The sequence below is a fragment of the Centruroides vittatus genome, unplaced genomic scaffold (genome assembly GCF_030686945.1).
Source record: "Centruroides vittatus isolate TY-2023 unplaced genomic scaffold, ASM3068694v2 contig_711, whole genome shotgun sequence".
Taxonomy (NCBI): domain Eukaryota; kingdom Metazoa; phylum Arthropoda; class Arachnida; order Scorpiones; family Buthidae; genus Centruroides; species Centruroides vittatus.
The window spans coordinates 55,709-77,482 of NW_027122451.1; the positions used below are offsets into that span (position 1 = coordinate 55,709).

The window sequence follows — 21,774 nt, forward strand, 5'->3', positions numbered from 1 at the left end:
AACAATAAGCCGAAATTTATTAAATAAAACACGCCCTTGCCAGGCCGAGTTGACCCAATTTAACTGAAATAATAACACCTTAGTTGCTGAGAAATTTAATAAATAACAAACGTTTTCAGCCAAATCTGTTGGCCATCATCAGGTTAAACAAATTCGAATGCAAACACAAAATGGAACAAAAAATTTAAATACAAATAAATAAAATAACGGATAAAATATACATATAAGAAAGTAAAAATTAAATATAAATAACAAAAATATATAAAAAATATGTATAGGTTAAATAATAAACTACACGAAACTCTAATAAATGCAAGAAGTGCATTTATCAATAAATTATACGAAATTCTGACAAATACAAGATATGCAGTGATAACAAAATCAAGGCATTAAATTAAGAGCTATCAAACCTCTTAATTAAATATTTCCATGCCGAAGGCAACCCTTCGGCATCCCTGGCATTAATGCAGGCATTATGTAATCTGCTCTTAAATATTTCAATTTTTTCGGCGCAAAACGCTAAAGTCGGTGAGTGTACAGGTTTAATGATGTCTGCTTCACCCCACTTGACTACCGAGCCTTCAACCTGTGCCATCTGAGATAGAATTGTGGCGTTAGATCTTTTGCTGATGTTGTATTTGTGCTCCCTCAATCTGATCCCTAAGCTTCTATTAGTAACTCCAATGTAGTTTTTATTAATGCCTAGTTCTTGGTTTTCATAAGGAATTTTGTACACTCCAGCCATTCTTTCTTTATCAATACGGTCTTTGTCGTTCCTTAATAATTTGTACAAGTTGGGAGCCCTCTTGAAAATTAACTTGGTATTTTTGCGAGCTGAGATTTCCTTCATGATAGCTTCTTTCTTTCTGTCATACGTGAACTTTGTGAATTTGCGGAAATCCCTTCCTTGAGCTTTTGTTTTGTTATTCTTGTAGTTTTTGATTAGTGTGGTTATCATATCCGCCCTGTACCCTAGAGTTCTAGCGATATGCGATATCCTGTAGATTTCTTTTTGTCTATCAACCACACTACTGCAGTAGAGAAAAGCCCTGCGAACAAGGGCACGGAAAGCAGCCATTTTGTATTGGTAAGGATCATTCGAACGCGATGGAATGTACAAAGGGCTATGCGTTGGTTTTACGTACACTTTAGTAATCAAATGTCCTTCCTTGAATTCGATGTCAATGTCTAAAAAATGTATCCGTGAGGAACACGTCTGTTCAATCTTTAGCATGAGGCCGTCATCGTTGTTGTTGATTCTATTAATAAATTCCTCGATTTTCCGGTCATTTTTCCATATTACAAGGACATCGTCTACGTATCTTTTAAAATACATAATGTCATTCATGAAGCCACAAATAACACTCTTTTCTAACCTTCTCAATACAAGTTCACACAACAATCCTGACATAGGACTTCCCATTGGGACTCCCCTTTTTTGTTTGTATTGACGGCCATTAAAAGCGAAAAAAGATTCATAGCAGACAAGGTTAGCTAGCTCTATCAAATCATTACTGTAATTTGCCAAACCTGGGCTTTTGCTGTGCATGAAATCCAAAAGCGCTACCTTGCATGACTCAATTTTTATAGAGGGGTATAAGCTCTCGTAGTCCATTACGGTTCCAACCTCATTATCCATTAAAATTAGATCTTGTATCTCATTAACCACATCCCTAGGATCCTTTGCCACATATACGTTATTCTCGAGCTGAGAGGAGCTAGATCTGATGAGCTCATCAATCTAGAAAATGTTATATACAATGAGGATCCTGAAATGTTGGTAAATATCAACCGAGGAATAGTTAAGTTAACGGATGCGGTACATGTGAATTTAACGAATAAGTACATTAAGAAAATGAAATGGATCCTTAAAAAACAGGCATCAAGAGCAACTAAGGATAATCCTTCGACATTCGTATTATGGGACAAGGTAGAAGTCCCGATGAAGATCATGGAGTTTCTAAAGTGGGGACCGAACTATGTCCCTGAAAGTTCAAACTCTTGGGACGCGTCAATTCAAGAAATAGAAAGAGGAATATCTGGGCTAGATCCTTTAGAAAAAGAATACCTCCGATGGAAAACTGTCATTAAAGACCGGATGGCTTGGAGGAAAGGATGTGATGCCGGTAAATACATCAAACTTACTAAATGCTGGCTTAGAGAAAACGATTTGGTTACTACTAGAGCGGACAAGAGCAAAACATTAGTCATCATGAAAAGGCAAACGTATAATGACGCTTTGGATGATTATATTAAGAAAACCGAATGCGAGCGTGTTGACGAAAAGATTATCGATAGCGTCGACAGAAGAGTTAAGAAACTTGAAAAAGCTAAAATCACTAATTTATTACCTTTTCTCAAAAATTGTCGGAATCCTAGGCCAGGTATGCCGAGATTATTTGCGTTTGCCAAAACCCATAAAGAGGGCAAGGAAGTAAGACCCATAGTTGAAAGATGCAGAGGACCAACCTTTTTTCTTGAAAAGAGATTACATAGGTTTCTCACCTCTCAGCTCGAGAATAACGTATATGTGGCAAAGGATCCTAGGGATGTGGTTAATGAGATACAAGATCTAATTTTAATGGATAATGAGGTTGGAACCGTAATGGACTACGAGAGCTTATACCCCTCTATAAAAATTGAGTCATGCAAGGTAGCGCTTTTGGATTTCATGCACAGCAAAAGCCCAGGTTTGGCAAATTACAGTAATGATTTGATAGAGCTAGCTAACCTTGTCTGCTATGAATCTTTTTTCGCTTTTAATGGCCGTCAATACAAACAAAAAAGGGGAGTCCCAATGGGAAGTCCTATGTCAGGATTGTTGTGTGAACTTGTATTGAGAAGGTTAGAAAAGAGTGTTATTTGTGGCTTCATGAATGACATTATGTATTTTAAAAGATACGTAGACGATGTCCTTGTAATATGGAAAAATGACCGGAAAATCGAGGAATTTATTAATAGAATCAACAACAACGATGACGGCCTCATGCTAAAGATTGAACAGACGTGTTCCTCACGGATACATTTTTTAGACATTGACATCGAATTCAAGGAAGGACATTTGATTACTAAAGTGTACGTAAAACCAACGCATAGCCCTTTGTACATTCCATCGCGTTCGAATGATCCTTACCAATACAAAATGGCTGCTTTCCGTGCCCTTGTTCGCAGGGCTTTTCTCTACTGCAGTAGTGTGGTTGATAGACAAAAAGAAATCTACAGGATATCGCATATCGCTAGAACTCTAGGGTACAGGGCGGATATGATAACCACACTAATCAAAAACTACAAGAATAACAAAACAAAAGCTCAAGGAAGGGATTTCCGCAAATTCACAAAGTTCACGTATGACAGAAAGAAAGAAGCTATCATGAAGGAAATCTCAGCTCGCAAAAATACCAAGTTAATTTTCAAGAGGGCTCCCAACTTGTACAAATTATTAAGGAACGACAAAGACCGTATTGATAAAGAAAGAATGGCTGGAGTGTACAAAATTCCTTATGAAAACCAAGAACTAGGCATTAATAAAAACTACATTGGAGTTACTAATAGAAGCTTAGGGATCAGATTGAGGGAGCACAAATACAACATCAGCAAAAGATCTAACGCCACAATTCTATCTCAGATGGCACAGGTTGAAGGCTCGGTAGTCAAGTGGGGTGAAGCAGACATCATTAAACCTGTACACTCACCGACTTTAGCGTTTTGCGCCGAAAAAATTGAAATATTTAAGAGCAGATTACATAATGCCTGCATTAATGCCAGGGATGCCGAAGGGTTGCCTTCGGCATGGAAATATTTAATTAAGAGGTTTGATAGCTCTTAATTTAATGCCTTGATTTTGTTATCACTGCATATCTTGTATTTGTCAGAATTTCGTATAATTTATTGATAAATGCACTTCTTGCATTTATTAGAGTTTCGTGTAGTTTATTATTTAACCTATACATATTTTTTATATATTTTTGTTATTTATATTTAATTTTTACTTTCTTATATGTATATTTTATCCGTTATTTTATTTATTTGATAAACGTTTGTAATTTTATTTCTCATGATATAATTGGTGAATCTATCGATTTTTAGAATGTCTTGTTACGATGTGTTAATCGTAAATGCTTTATTTTAAAAATTATTAATGCAAATTAAAATCAAAGTAAATTAAACACATATTTTAACAATAAGCCGAAATTTATTAAATAAAACACGCCCTTGCCAGGCCGAGTTGACCCAATTTAACTGAAATAATAACTAACTGGATTGTGACAGTTAGTATCAAGAAGTTGACCTGCACAAGAATTTAATTTTATCTAAAGAAATTAGATTATAGCAGCTGCATGACCTTATTTTTAAAACTTGATCAACAAATTTAAAAATTTTACCCAGAAAAACTAAATGGACCTAAATAACTACAAAACCAAAACTAGATTGCATCACCTCAACATCTTGGGAATTAAATTGGTAACGAAATCAAAACTAGATTGTATAATCGATTCCGACTAATATATATACATAAAAAGGATTTTTTAACAACTTGTACACCCAAATATAACATTCTTTTCAAAAAACTTGTTGAAATAATCTATACTATTTTCGTATGGAATATTTTTACATGATGGTGGCACGGCACTTAGAGCATTTCAGGAAAAGAAAATATGTCCGGTACCCCCCGATTTTTCTGTATTATAATAATTAATTTGAGTATCATATAATTCTGATGTTAGTTTTAAAAAATTTTATACAATTTTCCCCCTAAAATAAATGATTTAATATTTCTTATTAAGATCAAATAAAATATCAAAAATTTTAAAATTCTCTTCCCATTGTCCTAATTTTTGTTTTTTATAAGCCAGATATATACTAAATAATTTCCGATTTTAACCCCATATTTATCCCTGGCAGATAATTTTTGAAAAGTAATTTATTTATTTTAAAAAATATATCTTCCCAAATGTGTCCTCATGCAGTGCTACAAAACTCACTAATGTATCGCAAGGTAAGAATTGGCCCCAAATTTGAAATCCATTGATTTCAATTATAACACCTATATTGTAACAGGTACTCCTCACTTTATGACCAAATTCTGTTCCGACGACTATGTCGGTAAGCGAATTGGTCGATAAGCAAGAAGTTTGCGCCGGGAACATAGGATCGTTGTAAAATTATACAAATTATGCAACAAACTTCAAATTTATTCATAAAAAGACTATTATAGTACACTATTAGCCTATTATAGTACTATAAGACAATTATAGTACGCACAAGCCTATCACAGTATGCTTAGTGCGCATGTCACCATTCCCCACTGATCGACACTCAAGCTGAGAAAGGGGATCCCCGAATTGCAGGTTGAAACTCGATCGGTCGTAACTGCGAGTGGTCGTTAAGCAGATAGGTCGTAAAGTGAGGCGTACCTGTATCATATATTTCATTTAAAGTAATTAATTTTATTTAAAATAATTTAAACACACACCATTCTGGTGGTTTTGAGAGTTGAAATCTAATTTATATTAAAATATATCAAGTAATATATATATATTATTCAAAGAAAATCCAGATAAACTACTTACATCATGATAAGGAAGCAGTAATTGAACCAGACAGAAGCTGTAATTAAAAATTTTTTAAAATATATAAATATATAATATATGAAAAATATACTTATAAAAAAGTTTCAACTTAATTTAAAATGAGTTGTAATGTTTAAAAATGTAAACTTTTCAAGTCGATATTGAAAACTTCTAAATTCTGACTAATATTTATACAAAAGTATTTTACATTTCCATTAAATGCCAAATTAGAAACTAAACCGATCGTCATTCTATAAGGTAATTGACCAATTACGGCATTTGAGATATTGGTAGACTGTACTCCACTACTTAAAGTAAAAACCTTTATATCAGTTCTTCAAAATGGCATTTTTATGACGCCTGTTTGCAACAATTTTTCTATTCCGATTTGAACAGATGAACTAACCTGTCATTATTTTGATTCCTATGGACTACCTCCGAAAATTCCATTGATTATAAAATTTATTTGTCAGTATGTTGGAATCGAAAAATATTACGAAGACCGTTCAGTTTTACATGTGGTTACTTTTGTCTATTTTTTCCTCTATAGAATAACAAGAAATCAAGATTTAAGAGAATTACAGCCTAACACTAAACATTTCAAAGACGCTTTTGTAACTATTTTTGCATGCAAAAATTTCCATTTTGTCCAATTACTGTCTAATATAAAAATTAAATGTAATCAATGTAGTACTAGTTTACTCTATTAAAAAACTATTTTATAACTTAAAAAGAAATGTTTTATTGAATCTGAAAAAGAAATGGTAGTATTAAATTTAACTGCCTATACACGAAAAAACAAATATTATAAATATAAAATATGTATTTATATTTTGTGATGAAAAACTGAGTTGTTAGCAATGTCTTTTGGGAGGAAAAAAAATCAATTATTTCTTCTTCCGAAGGTGTTCCTCCTAGTAAACAGACGCCTGATGTTCCCAATTATTTCTTCTTCCGAAGTAGTTAGTGTATTATTTCTTCTTCCGAAGATTCTAGTGGAGACCGACATGGTCCTGCTCTGACATTAAAATTAAAAGCAGAATCCCCTCTTCAAGTCGGGGTACCATTGCTTGCACCACCGATCTTCGAGATATTCCAGTCAATGTGACCCACATCTGCTGAGCGAGATGTCTGACCTTAACTCCTATGGGAGCTCAGCTCCTTGTGGCATCACAGCCATGATCAGGGTGTCTGTTTTCCACTTCTGTCGTAATTTTTTACTCCCCGAATCATGCTTTCTATAGGCTGCCGCTGCACTTTCATCAGCAACCGTAGGAGTCACTTCTCTAACTTGATGTTGTTGGTGTTCGTTATTCTGAATGCTATATTCGGAAAAATATACATGCCATTCCTATTAACTTAATAACCCCTTAATGCGAGATATCTCAAGTTGCGCGTGCAAATGTGCAGAACTTAACCCAAGATAACTCGGGCATAGGCCTTAAGGGGCCTCAAAGAAAAAGCGCCTTGACATAAATAACTTTTCCAAAACTGTATGGATCAGCATATATACATTGTTATCTATGAACTCTGTAAATTTCATGAATTATTTTTGCTGCGAAAATATTTTATGACAATTTTTTAATTAGATAATTAATCGCGCTATTATTTTTTATGGGAGTTTATCAAATTACTTAAATCATCCTAAACTTCTATTTGACTTCTGTAAAATTTTTAAAACACTATTGGATGTGTTTTATGACATCATCAGGTTTTTTTGTTTTTTATTCAGTAAAATTTTTTCCCATACCATTTTTTTAGTCCCCTCATATTTTAATAGCATAAAAATTGAAAATATTGTGTTATATTTAACAGATGTGGTAAGTTAGCTCCTCTCCAGCTTTAAACCAATATTCCCCTGAAGCGTACATGAGAACTACCCAGGAAAGCTGACACCAGCTGTTCTCAACATCAACCGGTTTGTAAACAATGTAGACTGCACATGTGAAATTTTATGCCTTGTTACATGAAATAACACTCCCTGCAACTATATTTATCAAATAAAAATAATCTTTAAAAAATGCTTTTAACTTTTTTATATAGTTTTTCTGTAAAAACACTTTTTGAAGAAGGTGTTTATTTTGCAAAAATTATTTCCTGAAAATTTTTTTAATGTTAGATTCGCATTTCAGTGGAAATAATTATTAAATATAAAAAAATAAATTTCTTAGAGGATTTCCAAGTGCCATTAGGGATTAAAGAATAAGGCTCAAGGAGTTGAGTTTGTCAAATACTGTGGCAGACTGGTTAAATTTGTTGTATCTACCAAAATTTTAAATCAACACATCTCTGATGTAGAGTATAAAAACGTTTGTACAGTGTTTACACTAGATGCTGGGTCTTAGCACAAGGATTTTCCAAGGCAGGTAACTTACTGTTATCAACAAGATGGAAGAATTGTAGTGAGAATGGCTGGGAGACAAAATGCTATATTTGGCTTTTTGATTATTCTCACATTCAAAAACATCTTCCACTCTGGAATACATTTTGCTTTCATTTTTAAGATAAGAAGGAACATTACTCCATGCCATTTATTACTTGACATACCAGTTGGACTCAATCATAAGGAAAAGATGTAGTAATGAAAAAGAGATGAGGTACATGGAATCAAAGAGTTCTAGGAAAGGAAAAGGAGGAGAATGATAAAATGGAAGATGACAGAAAGTTCTATTGCCACTAATAGAATGTGCCACAAGAAAGAGAAGCTTGGAGAGATCACATCACTCTCAGATTCAGACTGTCTTCAAAATTACTTAGATCAACCTGAATCGGATATAACACCCAACAATCAGTCTAAATACTCCATGTGTCATTTAAATTGCTTCCCCCCTTTTTTTAAATTAATATTTTCTTAAATTCTCTTACCAAATGCAAGTTGAGAAATTTTGGCACTCCTATTTAATCTCATTTCTTCTTTCAATTTTGTTTTCTGAAAATAAAAATAAATTTCTGTAACAAATCACTGAAGATAAAGCTACAGATAATTATTAATTAAAAATCAGGAAAGGTTTCTCATCAAATATTAATCAGGCGAAAGATGGTTAAAAATAAATCATCACAATATCAAATGTTTAAATGACATAGTAAATTATATAAGCTTACCATTTTGAGTTCATAGATAACCCTTACACTGTGCTTCATATCTGAAAAAATAAAATTTCAGTTTAAGAAAAAGGCATTTCTTGATTTACAGTTCTTAGTACAATATTGTAAAGGCTGGTTCTCACTAAGATGGAACCTGTGATAGCAAAAGGCAAAGCCACATAGTAGCTGTCACAGATCAGGTATAGAGAAGTGCTGTGTTCACAAGTTGAATCTAGCTCAATTCCAACAGCAGATAGAAAAATTATGTATTGACCAATGCAAAAGAATCATTTACACTGATGACACCGAACACCAATCCAACCATCAACACATACCACGTGGCTATGTCATTCAGCAGCACGCTGCAGTAATGAGACAAACATACAGCTTGTGATAGTAAGCCATCTTAAATGAGAACCAACCTTAAAAACTAGTTTGGACATTGCAATAAGATTATTATTTTATCCTTAGAGCTATATTTGCTAATCACCTAAAAGAATTAATTGTAAAAATATTAGTTGGCACATTTTTTTAAATACACAATGCAATCTGGATAATCAGGCTGTTCATTAGTTCAACACTTTTGTCAACTCTCATATCACTGGCATATTGCAGTCACAGAACTTCCCATATATTCACATTCCAGTCTCCACCAAATCTTAGACACCTTCCCACTAAACATGGCACAATATCAATCCCAAACTTGGATACAATATTAAAGATTGTTAAGCTTGTCATCTTAGGCTGGACCAAAAAGCTATGGCATCTAATAACACAATACTGTATAAATCTAAAAGTCATCCCTATGAAATTTCCCAAAACCTCCCATAGCTGCTTCAATTTTCCAATAAATTTAGCAAAATCCACCAACTTGGTAACATTTATTACTGGCAATGGCAGTGCTATCAATCAGTTTGAGTTTTCTAAAACTAAATAACATGCCTAACAAGGCATGTTTAGAGGTTTTAGACTTGGATACTATAGAAAATAGCAATATATAATATACATAAAACAATATTTTGAAGAAATGCTTTGAAGAAAGAAGCCTCAATAAAAAGGTCAATTCCACCTGTAGAGACTGTTCCTGAAGATTTGAGGACAGATAGCAAAGCATTTCTTCAAAAATAAAGATGCAGTTCTTCTTCAAAATATTGTAATATATTTTTTTATACATATAATTACTGTCTTGAACTGTTTTAATACTTTTAAAAAATATATATTACTTTGTATTAATTGTAATATAACTTAAAATAAATACTGAACAAAGTCTATTTCATCAGTATTTGTTGTCTCAAGTCATCTACTTAAAAAAACAAAATCTGTAGGCGAGCATGTAGAAAGTAAGGTGCATCTTAAGTTTGCATAACTATGATAAATAATTGAAGGTTAAATATGATTAGACATTTTTATGCCATTTGTACATATTTACTGTATATCGTTAACAAAATACCATTTATATTAAAAACTAAACAATGAGAATTTATGTAAATACAATAAAGCTATAAAAGAAAATTGTTTCTTTCAAAAATGAAATATGTGAAGAAGGGAGTTACCACAAGAATTTATGATTAACCACTCTGCAGTGACCGACAGATATATCCCGTCAAGAGCAACCATGTGGCAGTGGTGAGGGACAGATATATCTGCTAAATTCTTTTGGGGTATCGCCAAAAACTACCACCGAAAAAAATTCACATAAAATGAATTACGTAACGATAAAAGACGACTTTTCTTTACTAGACATAACTGTTTACAAAATCTTTTTCTAAAAGGGTAATGAGGAAAAAAAACACGCGTGAAAAAATACTTTAAAAATTTCCCACATTTATTCTCCACTACTTTGGGATAGCACCCACTGTCGAAAGGTTAAATATAGTTCAGATTATTTCAAACTTCTGTTAAAATACTGTCCACATATAAAACTGGGTATCCACACAACACTTTCCCTGCCAAGTTAGGGCTGCAAACTCTAAAACAACATAGAATGCATTGTTAAAGGCAAGAAATTGCAAATGTGATAACTTTCTTATTTTTGATCTCCGGTGTCCAAAAGTAGTGTATCGTGGAACTCGTCTTGGTCCCGAGTTCAAATATATACTCAAAGTCCTGAAATTCCATAGGGAATGATCTATATAATCCCCAAGTTAGTATTATACATAACCACAACTTTCATGTGAATTGCATTGGTGACATTAACTGTTTCGTCCTTAGTATATCCGTCAGAAAAAAAAAGAGAAACTAATCAGATAATGATTGGCTGCATCAGATTACCACAATGAAATAATATAAACAGCACAAGCATCTAAATTAATGATGTATATCATTTAGATGCCAATTTTTAGGTTGTACATGTGGTGTTGAAAGCAACTAAACTGTATACCTAAATTGCTCATGTAGTTAGATACAAGTTGAGGATGAGATTCTACCTTACCCGTCAAAAACTACAAAAGAAAAAAAATATATAAATTCTTAAAACTTCTCACTACGTTTAAATAAAGTCACCATAAATCTATAAAACACCTTACGCATGAAACATTTTATCATAACACTTGATTAAATATTATCATTTGACCAACACAACTTCAAAGTAAATGCTAAAACAAACTTATCGATTTTGTAATTAAAATCAGGCTCTTAAAGTCTTTTCTCATTAAAATAGCAATTTTCAGGCCTCAGAGTGCCATTTTCCCTCTGAAAAAGTGAGAAAAGTAAATTGAAATACAGAAAAAGTAAGTAAAATGTGAGTACAATAGTCACAAAACAAAGTGAAAACATAGAAGGAAAACTCAGCAAAATAGTAGTAAAAGTGTTTTTCTTTGTTATGGTTAAATACATTTTAAAACTTTCTGTATATACTGCAACATTTCCAGTAAACCATAAATACTTAAGTCTTTGGCTTGCGTAAATAATCAGTCATAAAAGATGGTTTTTTTTATTAAGATTTTTCTGGATGTTTTCAGCTTCCTTCTTTTTTGATTCCTCTTGCTTTTAACAATAACAGACATGAAATGTGCTGACCATATTGCATTCATGTTCTTGCTATTAATGGCATTCTCCAAGATTTTTTCCTTCTTCTAACAAAACTTGGCCTGTCTGGTCCATTTCACTTTCTTCTTTTGAACTCTGCTGCAGTGCCATAATCTTTTTCTTGTCATGAACAGCTTTCTTTTGATGTTCTTCAAAACGTTTCTGTTCTTCCTCTTCTGCTTTTTTTCTGTTTCTCTTCTTCTTTTAACTTCTTTTCATTTTCCAATTGTTCTTAATAATTTCTGTGCTGAGGCAGCTAATTTCAGTAGCTCCTTTGTAATAGGTAAGCACATCTTGTACTTACCTATTACAAAGGATCTTGCTCATACATATTTAGTCCCTCCTTCACAATCAATGCTGATTTCACCAGTTTGATTACACTGCTTCTAGCATTTTTTTTTATGGAAGTAAGGAGCCAATGCTTCAGTTATTATTTTAAATAGCACGATTTCTTCTCATTTATTGATATTCCTTCAAGAAGTTTAGTTTTTGGAAGCATTGCTTGTAGTGTTGGAACCATATTATTAGAAGCAGCAAATGAGAAATTACTACCTATTGTTTTCATGGCTCGTACAAGTTCTGCATGGTATGCAGCCTCTCTTATATAAACTCACAGTTGCTGATCCTTCTCCAGTCCCATTATCAGTATTATTTGATCATTTTTTGATGGGCCTGGAAAACTATCACCTGGTCCAACCAATGTCAGGTGTCACTGTCTTGAACCATAAGCACAGGTAAATTTTTGTCTGTGTTTGGCAGTACCTCCATGATCAAAAAGGGCTTGGAAACCTTTTTTCACTTGTATTATTCAATTACATACTTTGCAAAATACATTGGTGTCTGAATACAGTTGTCCATAATCCTACTGTACAATCTGCCTTCTTCTTTTGTTTCAACCAATCATTTTGGAATTTGCACTTTGATGATGTCATATTGAGTAGATTCAAACCATAATATCCATCATCTAGACTCGAACTTGGAACTTGCTATAAACCAACAGTTTGTCAGTATCATTCCACTAGAGATTTTTATTGGTCAATCACAAATCGGAAGTTGGTAAACACGTGTTGACCATGTGATCCGTCACTTCTCTGCACATGTTAAAATATAACAGAAGAATAAAAAAATTACCAATAAAATAAAGCAATACTAAAAAAATTATTTTTTGCATATTTTATCAATTTTATTTGATCATTTAAATATATATAATTCGCCAAAAATTAACATTAAATGTATATTATTTAGATCTACACAAAATATATTTACAATTCAATAGTTTAAAATATTTCAAATTTTATTTGTATATAAATTTTCCATTTTTGTGATGTGACTATTATAGTAATTTGAAATAAAATTAACAACTCTTATTGTTTGATTTTGTTGGTAATAAACAGCAGAAAATATAATTTATGAGCGCGAAAAGAAACTGTTTATTTTTTTAATGCTTCAAGATGTGTAAATATTGATTTAAAAATAAATTAATAAATCTGAAATAAACAGATTTCAAATAGAATAAGTAATAATATTTTATTAATGATTTCATAAATAACGAGGAACTTTTTCCTGCAGATGAATAAGAAGCAACATCATTACAACGTTAATTTAACAAATATGAGGAATTATCGGACAATGGAATTTTTTGTAATTTGTTTAGATTCCCTGAACACAATTTCATATATCTTCGCATGTAAAAGTATACAAATCCATCTTTTATCACTGTTTAACACGCCATTTCAATTTTCCCAGATTATACCTACCCTTTGTTGATTTGTAACAAGAACACTCTTAATTAACTAGAATCTTGCTTTGTGCTTTGAATACTTTATCTATATCTACTCTATATATTTTACATATTAATTAGAAACAAAATGTTTTGTCACTGCCAAAACCGAAACTACCTCTTTATAAAGAAGTGCTATAGAGTCCGAGTGCAAGTTACTCGCGCGCCGCCCTAATGGCAAATATTTACATAACATATAGGAGTTCGCTAAATAATGCATATGCGTTATATCTGAGACATTTCGAAAACCGTACCTAGTTCAGTAAATCGCTTATTGTTTTTTAATTTGTATTTGAGTTATAATATTAAAAATGGGTAAATCAAATATAAATTGTTGTGTTTGGACGTTCTAATACACTAGCAAACACACAACATGTAACGCCGAAAGTTTCATTTTATTGTTTTCTGGCAGGTCTACATTCTAAACAGAAGCGCCAAATTTAGATAAATTTTGCTAAAAGACAAAAGGAAGAAATACAAAATTTATTGTTAATTTTTAAAAAATTGACACGAATAATTTTATAAAAATATCCTTGTAAATTTAGTAAAAACGGATCACAGTGGCTACCCTCTAAATCAGCACGGATATGCAGTATGCATTTTATAGATGGGGAAAAAAGTGAAGATCCAAGATGTCCAAATTATAATCCAACAATCTATCCTGAAAAAAGAAGCAATGAAGAAAATTGTCGACACGAACAGTCAATGAAGAGATATAAACACCTAATGAACAGAAGGAATATTTTATTTGAAGAAGCAGGAAGACATCTTTGATGTAGCAATTGAAAACAATTTTTTAGACCCTAAACAAAAACAAAAACGTGATTTTGGAACTCAAACAGAGGTTACAAACGAACGGTTTGGAGACTTAAAAATTTTTTATTTGCATGACTAGTAACAATGTTTCTGAAACTCAAGTTTCCCATATTAAAATGATTTCAAAAGAATGTGGAGAAAATCATAGGTCATGTCATTTTAGTGGTGTAGCAAATTTTCATGATGATCAATCTTTAAAAGATCTAATATCAGTAGGATTCGATGTTTTCAATTTACTTTTAGACACGCTTCCAAACAGTCCTGTTAGAATTTATGAATTGTCTTGGGAAAATAAGTTACTAATTTTTCTAATGAAGTTAAAGTTGGGTTTGTGCTATTCAGCATTAGGTGCATTGTTTGGAATTCATAGAACCACCATTAAAACATAGATGTTACAAATTTTAGAAATTATTTTTGTTGCAACAGAAGATTGGATTATTTGTCCAACAAAATTATCTATTAAGGCTACATTACCTCAATCATTTAAAGAAAATGATCCTGAAACAAGAGTAATCATCGATTGTACAGAAATTAAAACTGAGAAGCCATCATCAGTTCAACATCAAATTCAGTTTTATTCCTACTATAAATCTGCTTATACTGTAAAATATTTAGTTGGAATTGCCCCATCAGGACATAACTTTTCTTTCTAGTGGGTATGGAGGAAGAAGTACAGATTCGTTTATAACAAATGATTGTGATATTCTACAAAAACTGAAGGAGGGAGATATTGTTATAGCTGATAGAGGGTTTCCTCAAATTAAATTGGGTGTCGAAAATAAAAATTCTGTTTTAATTATGCCTTCTTTTTTCAAAACCAAATCAAAATCAGTTTAGTGCTAATGAAATGGACGAAACATACAAAATTGCCCATGCAAGAATTCACGTTGAGAGAACCATTGGTAGAATTAAAATTTTTGAAATATTGAACTGTAGATTATTTTATCTACATATGGAAGAAGTGAAATGGGTAATGTTTGTTTGTGCAGTAATAGTAAATCTGCAGCCACCAATTATGAGTGAAATTTTTTTATTGTGAAAACACTGAAACTTAATACTATTTACAATTGCAGGTAAAAAATAATTAAAGTAGAACATTTGCATCTTCTCTAATAGTGAATAAATGAACGTCTCATCTTTTTCCACTTTAAGTATTACATTTTGTACAGTACATCATTATAGATAAATAAATAAGAAAATTGAATATTTGTTACATATAAAGCTAATTGAATTTGTGTATAATATATGCTATTTTCTTTATTTAAAAGTTTAGAACTTTTAAACTCTAAATATTTTACAAATATCTCATTTGTCTCGAAATCAACAATTTTTTTAAAAATCTTTACACGTGTAAAGGCGTTTTAGTTTAGCTTACTCGAAATTAAACTAAAAGCTAAATTAAAAAACAATAAGCGATTTACTGAACTAGGTACGGTTTTCGAAATGTCTCAGATATAACGCATATGCACTCTTTAGCAAACTCCTATGTGTTATGTAAATATTTGCCACCAGAGCGGTGCGCGAGTAACTTGCGCTCTGACTCTATAAATAGAAACTCAACTTTGTATGAAGTATAGGCCTAACCGAATCAATCAAGACCAACAAGTACTTTATCCGCAACTTCCCAAATAATATGTTTTGATTTGATTTCAATTTACATGAATTAACCACTATACGTATATTTCTTAAGTACAGTATAGCGTCGATAAGTGGAACGTCGGTAAGTGGAATGGCCGGAAAGTGGAACGATTTTCAGTCGGACTGTGTCGTGCTGAATCGAACGTTTTTGATACTAAATTTACTTCTAAAGTATAATTTTCATGTTTTTTATATTCTTTAATATATTTATTTTGTTTGTACAAAATGCAGAAATAATTTTTAACGATACGATAGCCTCGATGATTATTATAAAAATTTTCATTAGGCTTAAAATCGACGAAAATTCAACAGGAAGCGACACGCAACGGAGAAAAATTCAACAGGAAGCGATACGCAACGGAGAAAAATTTGAACATCGGACAGGTTAATGTATTTTTTCGTACAAAGTCGGAAACTGGAACAAATCATTAACTGGAAGGACCCCAGTCCCCAATTGGTTCCACTTATCGACGCTCTATTGTATTACAGAAGTACCACAATAACCGGAAGTACTTTGTTTTTTGGGCACTTGTGCAGATTAGGGGATACGGCTATTTCAAAGGTTTTCTTCCATAAAATTAATTTCTAGACTAATTTGACTCAATCATGTCCAAAACACATATAATTTGTTGGAAATTAGCAATATAAAATATTCTAGAAACAAAAAATTGTCGGAATACTTACAGAGTGTACCCCGTTCGAAGACTCCATTGCTTAAGCACAATGTTGTTGCGGAGCGGTACATTAGATGGCGGACGCGTACGAAGCATGTCACGTGACATTTCTCAGTTCCCTTCGGTCACGTGACTACTCACTCGTCTCGGCCACGCCTCGCATCTGACGTGTTTCCTGATAACTTAATCTTCTCGCAGAGGAATTAGCTAAACTTTGGAGACTTCACGTGATGTATCAGTGACGTCATATTCCTATCACGCAATTTAACCGAGCCTTTGAAGCAGTCCCCGGACTACAGGTTGATAAACTTTGCATTAGTTACGTTTCCGGTAATACCGTAACGTTCTACAACAAATCTCCCAAGTCAATTTTTAAAAACTAAAGTAATAAATGATCGAATTACTTTAAAATTCAGATGAAATGCCTGTAGTCCCTAAATTATTAAATAATTATAAAGTTATCTAAATTTACAAAAAAAATATGATTTTATTTTTTCACTAAAGTTATATAACAATATTATACATATAATTTATGTAAGATGTGTGACTAATTCCATATAAAGACTTTTGTTTGGAAATAAAATGTTTTCATTAAAACAATAGATGAAACGTGTATTAGTGTATTAGTGGTACTCAGTGTCAACACTTTATCGTAAAATAATGTACAATTAATTTTAGTACTTTCATAATATTTTCGAAAGTTCCAAATGATATCAGAGAAATTCACTTGTTAGAATGAAAAAACATGAGAAATCACGTTCAAAATGAATAAAATGAACCTATACAGGTTACGACAGTTACGTTGCAGAACGTATAGTCAAAAATAATAAATACAAAAATTAATTATTCTATTATTTTATCATCAACTCATTTAATATGGCCAGTGACATAATAATGAGTGTTTCAAATTACAATATTTATTATAATTTTATATACATTATTACTAATATGATATATATTATGATGATAAATATTAGTCAGATGCAACAAAAGATGTCTAATGTCTTATATATATTTATCTGAACTCTATTTTTTTCTTAAGACATGAAAGAGATTAGACTATTTAAAAGCAGAGTAAAATTATTAGTTATTTATCGAATTATCGTACATTGTTACATGTTGATTTTAATCCATATTTAAAATAGAATGATGTTTGAGATTAATCTCAAAAGACACTGTGGCCATTTGGCCTTTTTCAAGTGCCACAAAAATACAAAACAAACCAAACAGAAAATTAACAAAAAAAAAAGTGAACAAAGTAATTTCCTGCATTAAAACAGAAAAGGCATAAGTGATCCATCCGTTGTAGCCAAAAACCCTTCGGAAAATTTACTTCGCCCTTCTTCCCTCTTTTCTTTTTGGTGTATATCAATTGTTAGAATTGATAATGCAGGAAAAAGTTTTTGATCAGCAGAATCATTGGTTTTTTTTTCTTTCTTGTTTTCGGTTAGAACGTTCTTACTTTGAAGATCTGACTGAGAGGGTTTTTCTTATGTTTGGGTTAAATTTATTCTTGTTAGTTATTTCTTGAAAATTTCTATGTAACAAGTTCCAGTATTTTATCATTTGAAAGACTGGGTCAGTTCGTCCAATTGAAAGTTTTGTTGAGGGTTTTAAGAAGTTATAATTTAGACGATGGCAGTAGTTTTCCTTCCTGCGATGATTTTCGAAAATGCTTAGAAGATAACTGTTATGCGTTTTAAGTTTTATAAATTGAAAGGAGAAAAGTATAGTTTGCTTTACGTATAAAGTTTTTATGTTGTCGATTTTTTCTTGTTGATAACAATTGGAAGTTGATTCGTAGTAGTTTAATTTGATGATGGCTCTCATTAGGTGATTTTGTTGTGTTTGCAGACAGGTTAACGATATAATCGGATGTAGTTCCCCATATAGTCATACCGTATAGAATTTTCGGTTCTGTACAGATGTGATATAGTCGTTTTATCGTATTTATGTTTAGGAAATCCTGTATTTTTCTGATTATGCCAGTAAACTTGGTGACAGTTTTTGTTAAATTTTCGATATGTCTATTGTATTTGAGTTTATCATTTATCAAAACTCTGAGATATCACTTCAAATAGGTCATTTCAGTAGATATTAGAGAGGATGATGATAATCGGACGGTAATTTTCTATGTCCCTTTTAGACCCTTTATTTTTGTATATTGGTATGACCATATTATTTAAATTATTCGAAAAGGTTCCTGTTTCAAAGGATTTGTTACAAAGTCATTGTTAATATTTCTATTAACGATGGCTTTCTAACAATCATTTAAAAATTATATACTAATACGGAATGATCCTTAAATATGTTAAGTATCGCACCCTGTAATATGAGATTTTGGACTCTGATATTGTTTTTTAAGGATTAAAAAATGTAGTAGCTAAATTTAAATGTAATAGGGTACCGGGTATAGATCAGATTAGAATACAATGTTTTAAAAGTTTATCTAATCAATCTCTATTAGACTTGTTTAATAAAATTAAAAGAACTGCAAATTTCTCAAATAACTGGATTGAAATTCTATTTGAATATAAAAGAGTTGTATCGAGAAAAATTGTATTTTTCTTTTTACGTTTTAAGTTAAGAATCTTATAATCGAGATGGGTTGATAATTATAGTTATATTTTTGTAGATTGTAAAATTTGTTATATTAGGTATTTTCTCCTCGTAATGGATGATAATGTCTAATACAACACATTAATTCTGTATTATTTTTTTATTTTATTTATCAAACACTTTATTGTAATCACTTCTTAAATAAGATGATTATTACAACTATACAAATATACATTACAACTATATTACAACTATACGTTACAAATATAAAACTATTACAACTAATTAGCTGCGTTAGGATAAACCTGACGCACGTGACAAACAAAATTGTGAAACTAGTCCGTTTGGAATCTCTGCCTCCACAAAAATTCAGCTAAGTAATTATCTAACATTGCACGACGAGTGCCATATCGTTTCTTATTTCTTTCCTTGGCCTTCTGCCAAATGCATTCCACATGATTTGTGGTCGCCTGGGTAACGGGGTTAACAAAGTTCACTGAATGATTTACAGTGAGATGTTGGTACCCCATGTTACCCATGGTGTTATACGCACCCCACAAATCTGAAACTACAGTAGTTCCCGGTAAAACAAACTGCTGTAGAATGGGTAGCAGAGTGGATGCATTCCGTTGATCGACTACGACCATAAAACTTTCTTTGGTGTGCACGTCGTATCCACCGAACACCCACTGTTCTCCAACGAGACGACCCCGATCATACTTTCGACAAACAAAACAACTTTCGTCAATTTCTACAATATGGCCAGGCCCTCCAATAACAATAGGATTTTGGATAAACCACTCGTGACATATGTCACGACAGAATTGCTTCCAGTCCACAATTGTGTGGGCAGAAGAAATCCGTAGTTCTCTCTTGATGAAGTCCTGTTTATCAATCTCAAACGCCCACATGTATGCCAATTGTATAATCTTTGATATCTGTAAATGGCTATGCTCAAAAAACGAGTCCTTGCGTATAGAAATCTTCTTTCTGCAAGTCCTACCTGCTGAACATCACCAAATTAACCTGTCTGTTTTGTCCGTTTCTTCCAGTCGCATCACATTTCCTCTCGTACAACGTCCGTTTTGGCAAATGCGATGTTTTTTTAGTAGACCGTTGTCTACTAAAAAAGATTTATGGCTGAATGGTTTAAAAAACATGCTTATTTGTTAAATAGGATAAATATACATAAAAATTTATTAAATTCAAGCTAAAAATAGATGAGAATAATGATTTATAATTGTTTATGTTTGTAACTGACAATGTAGCTCTGAGTTGGTATAACTTTTTCCAAGAAAATTTCCACCCCACAAACCCAAGTCGATGCTTATTGGTTACAGGATAGTCATTTAGTTATAACATACAAATTAGAGCCCAATGGGCATGCTAACTAGGATTTTATTGTCAAATGAAAAAAAGAAGGGTCTCCCATAGACTTAACATGGAGAGAAGTTTTGTTAGTAAATTTAAAAATACGGGGCGGTAACAAATATCTTATTCATTGAAACAGACTTAGTCTTTGTAGGTAAAAGCGAATCAGTGCTTAAATCGCCACCAACTAGTTAATTATAAAAAAAAAATTGACACTTACTCCAACTGGAGTACTGCACAGCAGTTTAACAAAAACCGGTTACTCCAATGGGAGACTCCGCAAATAACTGGTTTATACTGTTGTTGGATTGCGTGTCATTGCCACATAAAGTAGACAATAATATATAACGATCCAAACATTTCTATGCACAGAAAGGGAACGCCAAAAATGATTTAAAACTCATTCCTGGAGCTAATCTGTGCCTTTCTAAAATTAAAAGTATACAACATAACATATATTGCACCGTCACTACTTCAAAGTAATTACGGTATAATACCTAAAAGTCAAAGTTCACATAATTTAAACAACAAAAATCATTATTATAAACTTAGTTCTAATTAAGCAGATTTTAAATTAGCAAGAGTACTGTAGTAAATGACGATATGTTTAGCAAGTTATACCAATTCTGCAAGGAAAAATCCATTTAATACTAAATTGCACGAACGTAATTAAGCAAAACTAACTTTTAATTTATTTATAATTAATATTAATCAGTCTATAAGAGAAGACAAAATTATTCTTGAAACGAATATCGAACCGATGCAGGTGGATTGAAAAATCAAAATTTAGATACCTCGTGCTTTCTTGCTCCTTCCTATTCCCGAGTAGGCTTAATTCCGAATCCTTGTTTAAAATTAGGCAAAATCTCTAAGAATCATTTATAATGAAATCGTGTCCAATTCCTTATCTCTTCCAAGAAATGTAGACGTATTCAGCTACCTTAGGCCCAGGAATAAGAATCAAACTTACGTCCACGTGGCGGAGAAATCTATATATATAACCCATTAAACGCGTGCCTGTCCGGCCATCCGTCCGTCCGTCCGCGTAAAGGTATGCCAAAAACGCGCACTAGAGGCGCCCCTATCGTTTGTCATATTTCAAACATTTAAATTAACAATATAAATTATTATTTAAATTAACACCCACTAGGGGCGCCCTAGCAAATGTTACCAGCGAAGGTAAATAAACAAATTAAACTATTTTAAAGTATTTATAGAATGTTTAATAACACTAAATGATGATTTTTAATTATCA

The 21,774-nt window shown here is 32.1% G+C and overlaps 1 protein-coding gene and 1 pseudogene across 1 annotated transcript in view; one reads left to right on the forward strand and one right to left on the reverse strand.

Moving 5' to 3' along the window:
- The window catches only part of LOC136980561 (uncharacterized), a 29,867-nt gene extending 8,328 nt beyond the window's left edge, over positions 1-21,539 (reverse strand). The window contains exons 1-4 of the mRNA XM_067276693.1: positions 21,314-21,539; positions 8,673-8,713; positions 8,436-8,499; positions 5,571-5,607 (exon numbers count right to left, since the gene is read on the reverse strand). The gene's annotated coding sequence lies outside the window, so the exon portion shown is untranslated. The remainder of the gene's footprint in view (positions 1-5,570; positions 5,608-8,435; positions 8,500-8,672; positions 8,714-21,313) is intronic.
- Positions 14,344-15,114, forward strand: LOC136980566 (uncharacterized; annotated as a pseudogene).
- Positions 21,540-21,774: the final 235 nt, after the last annotated feature.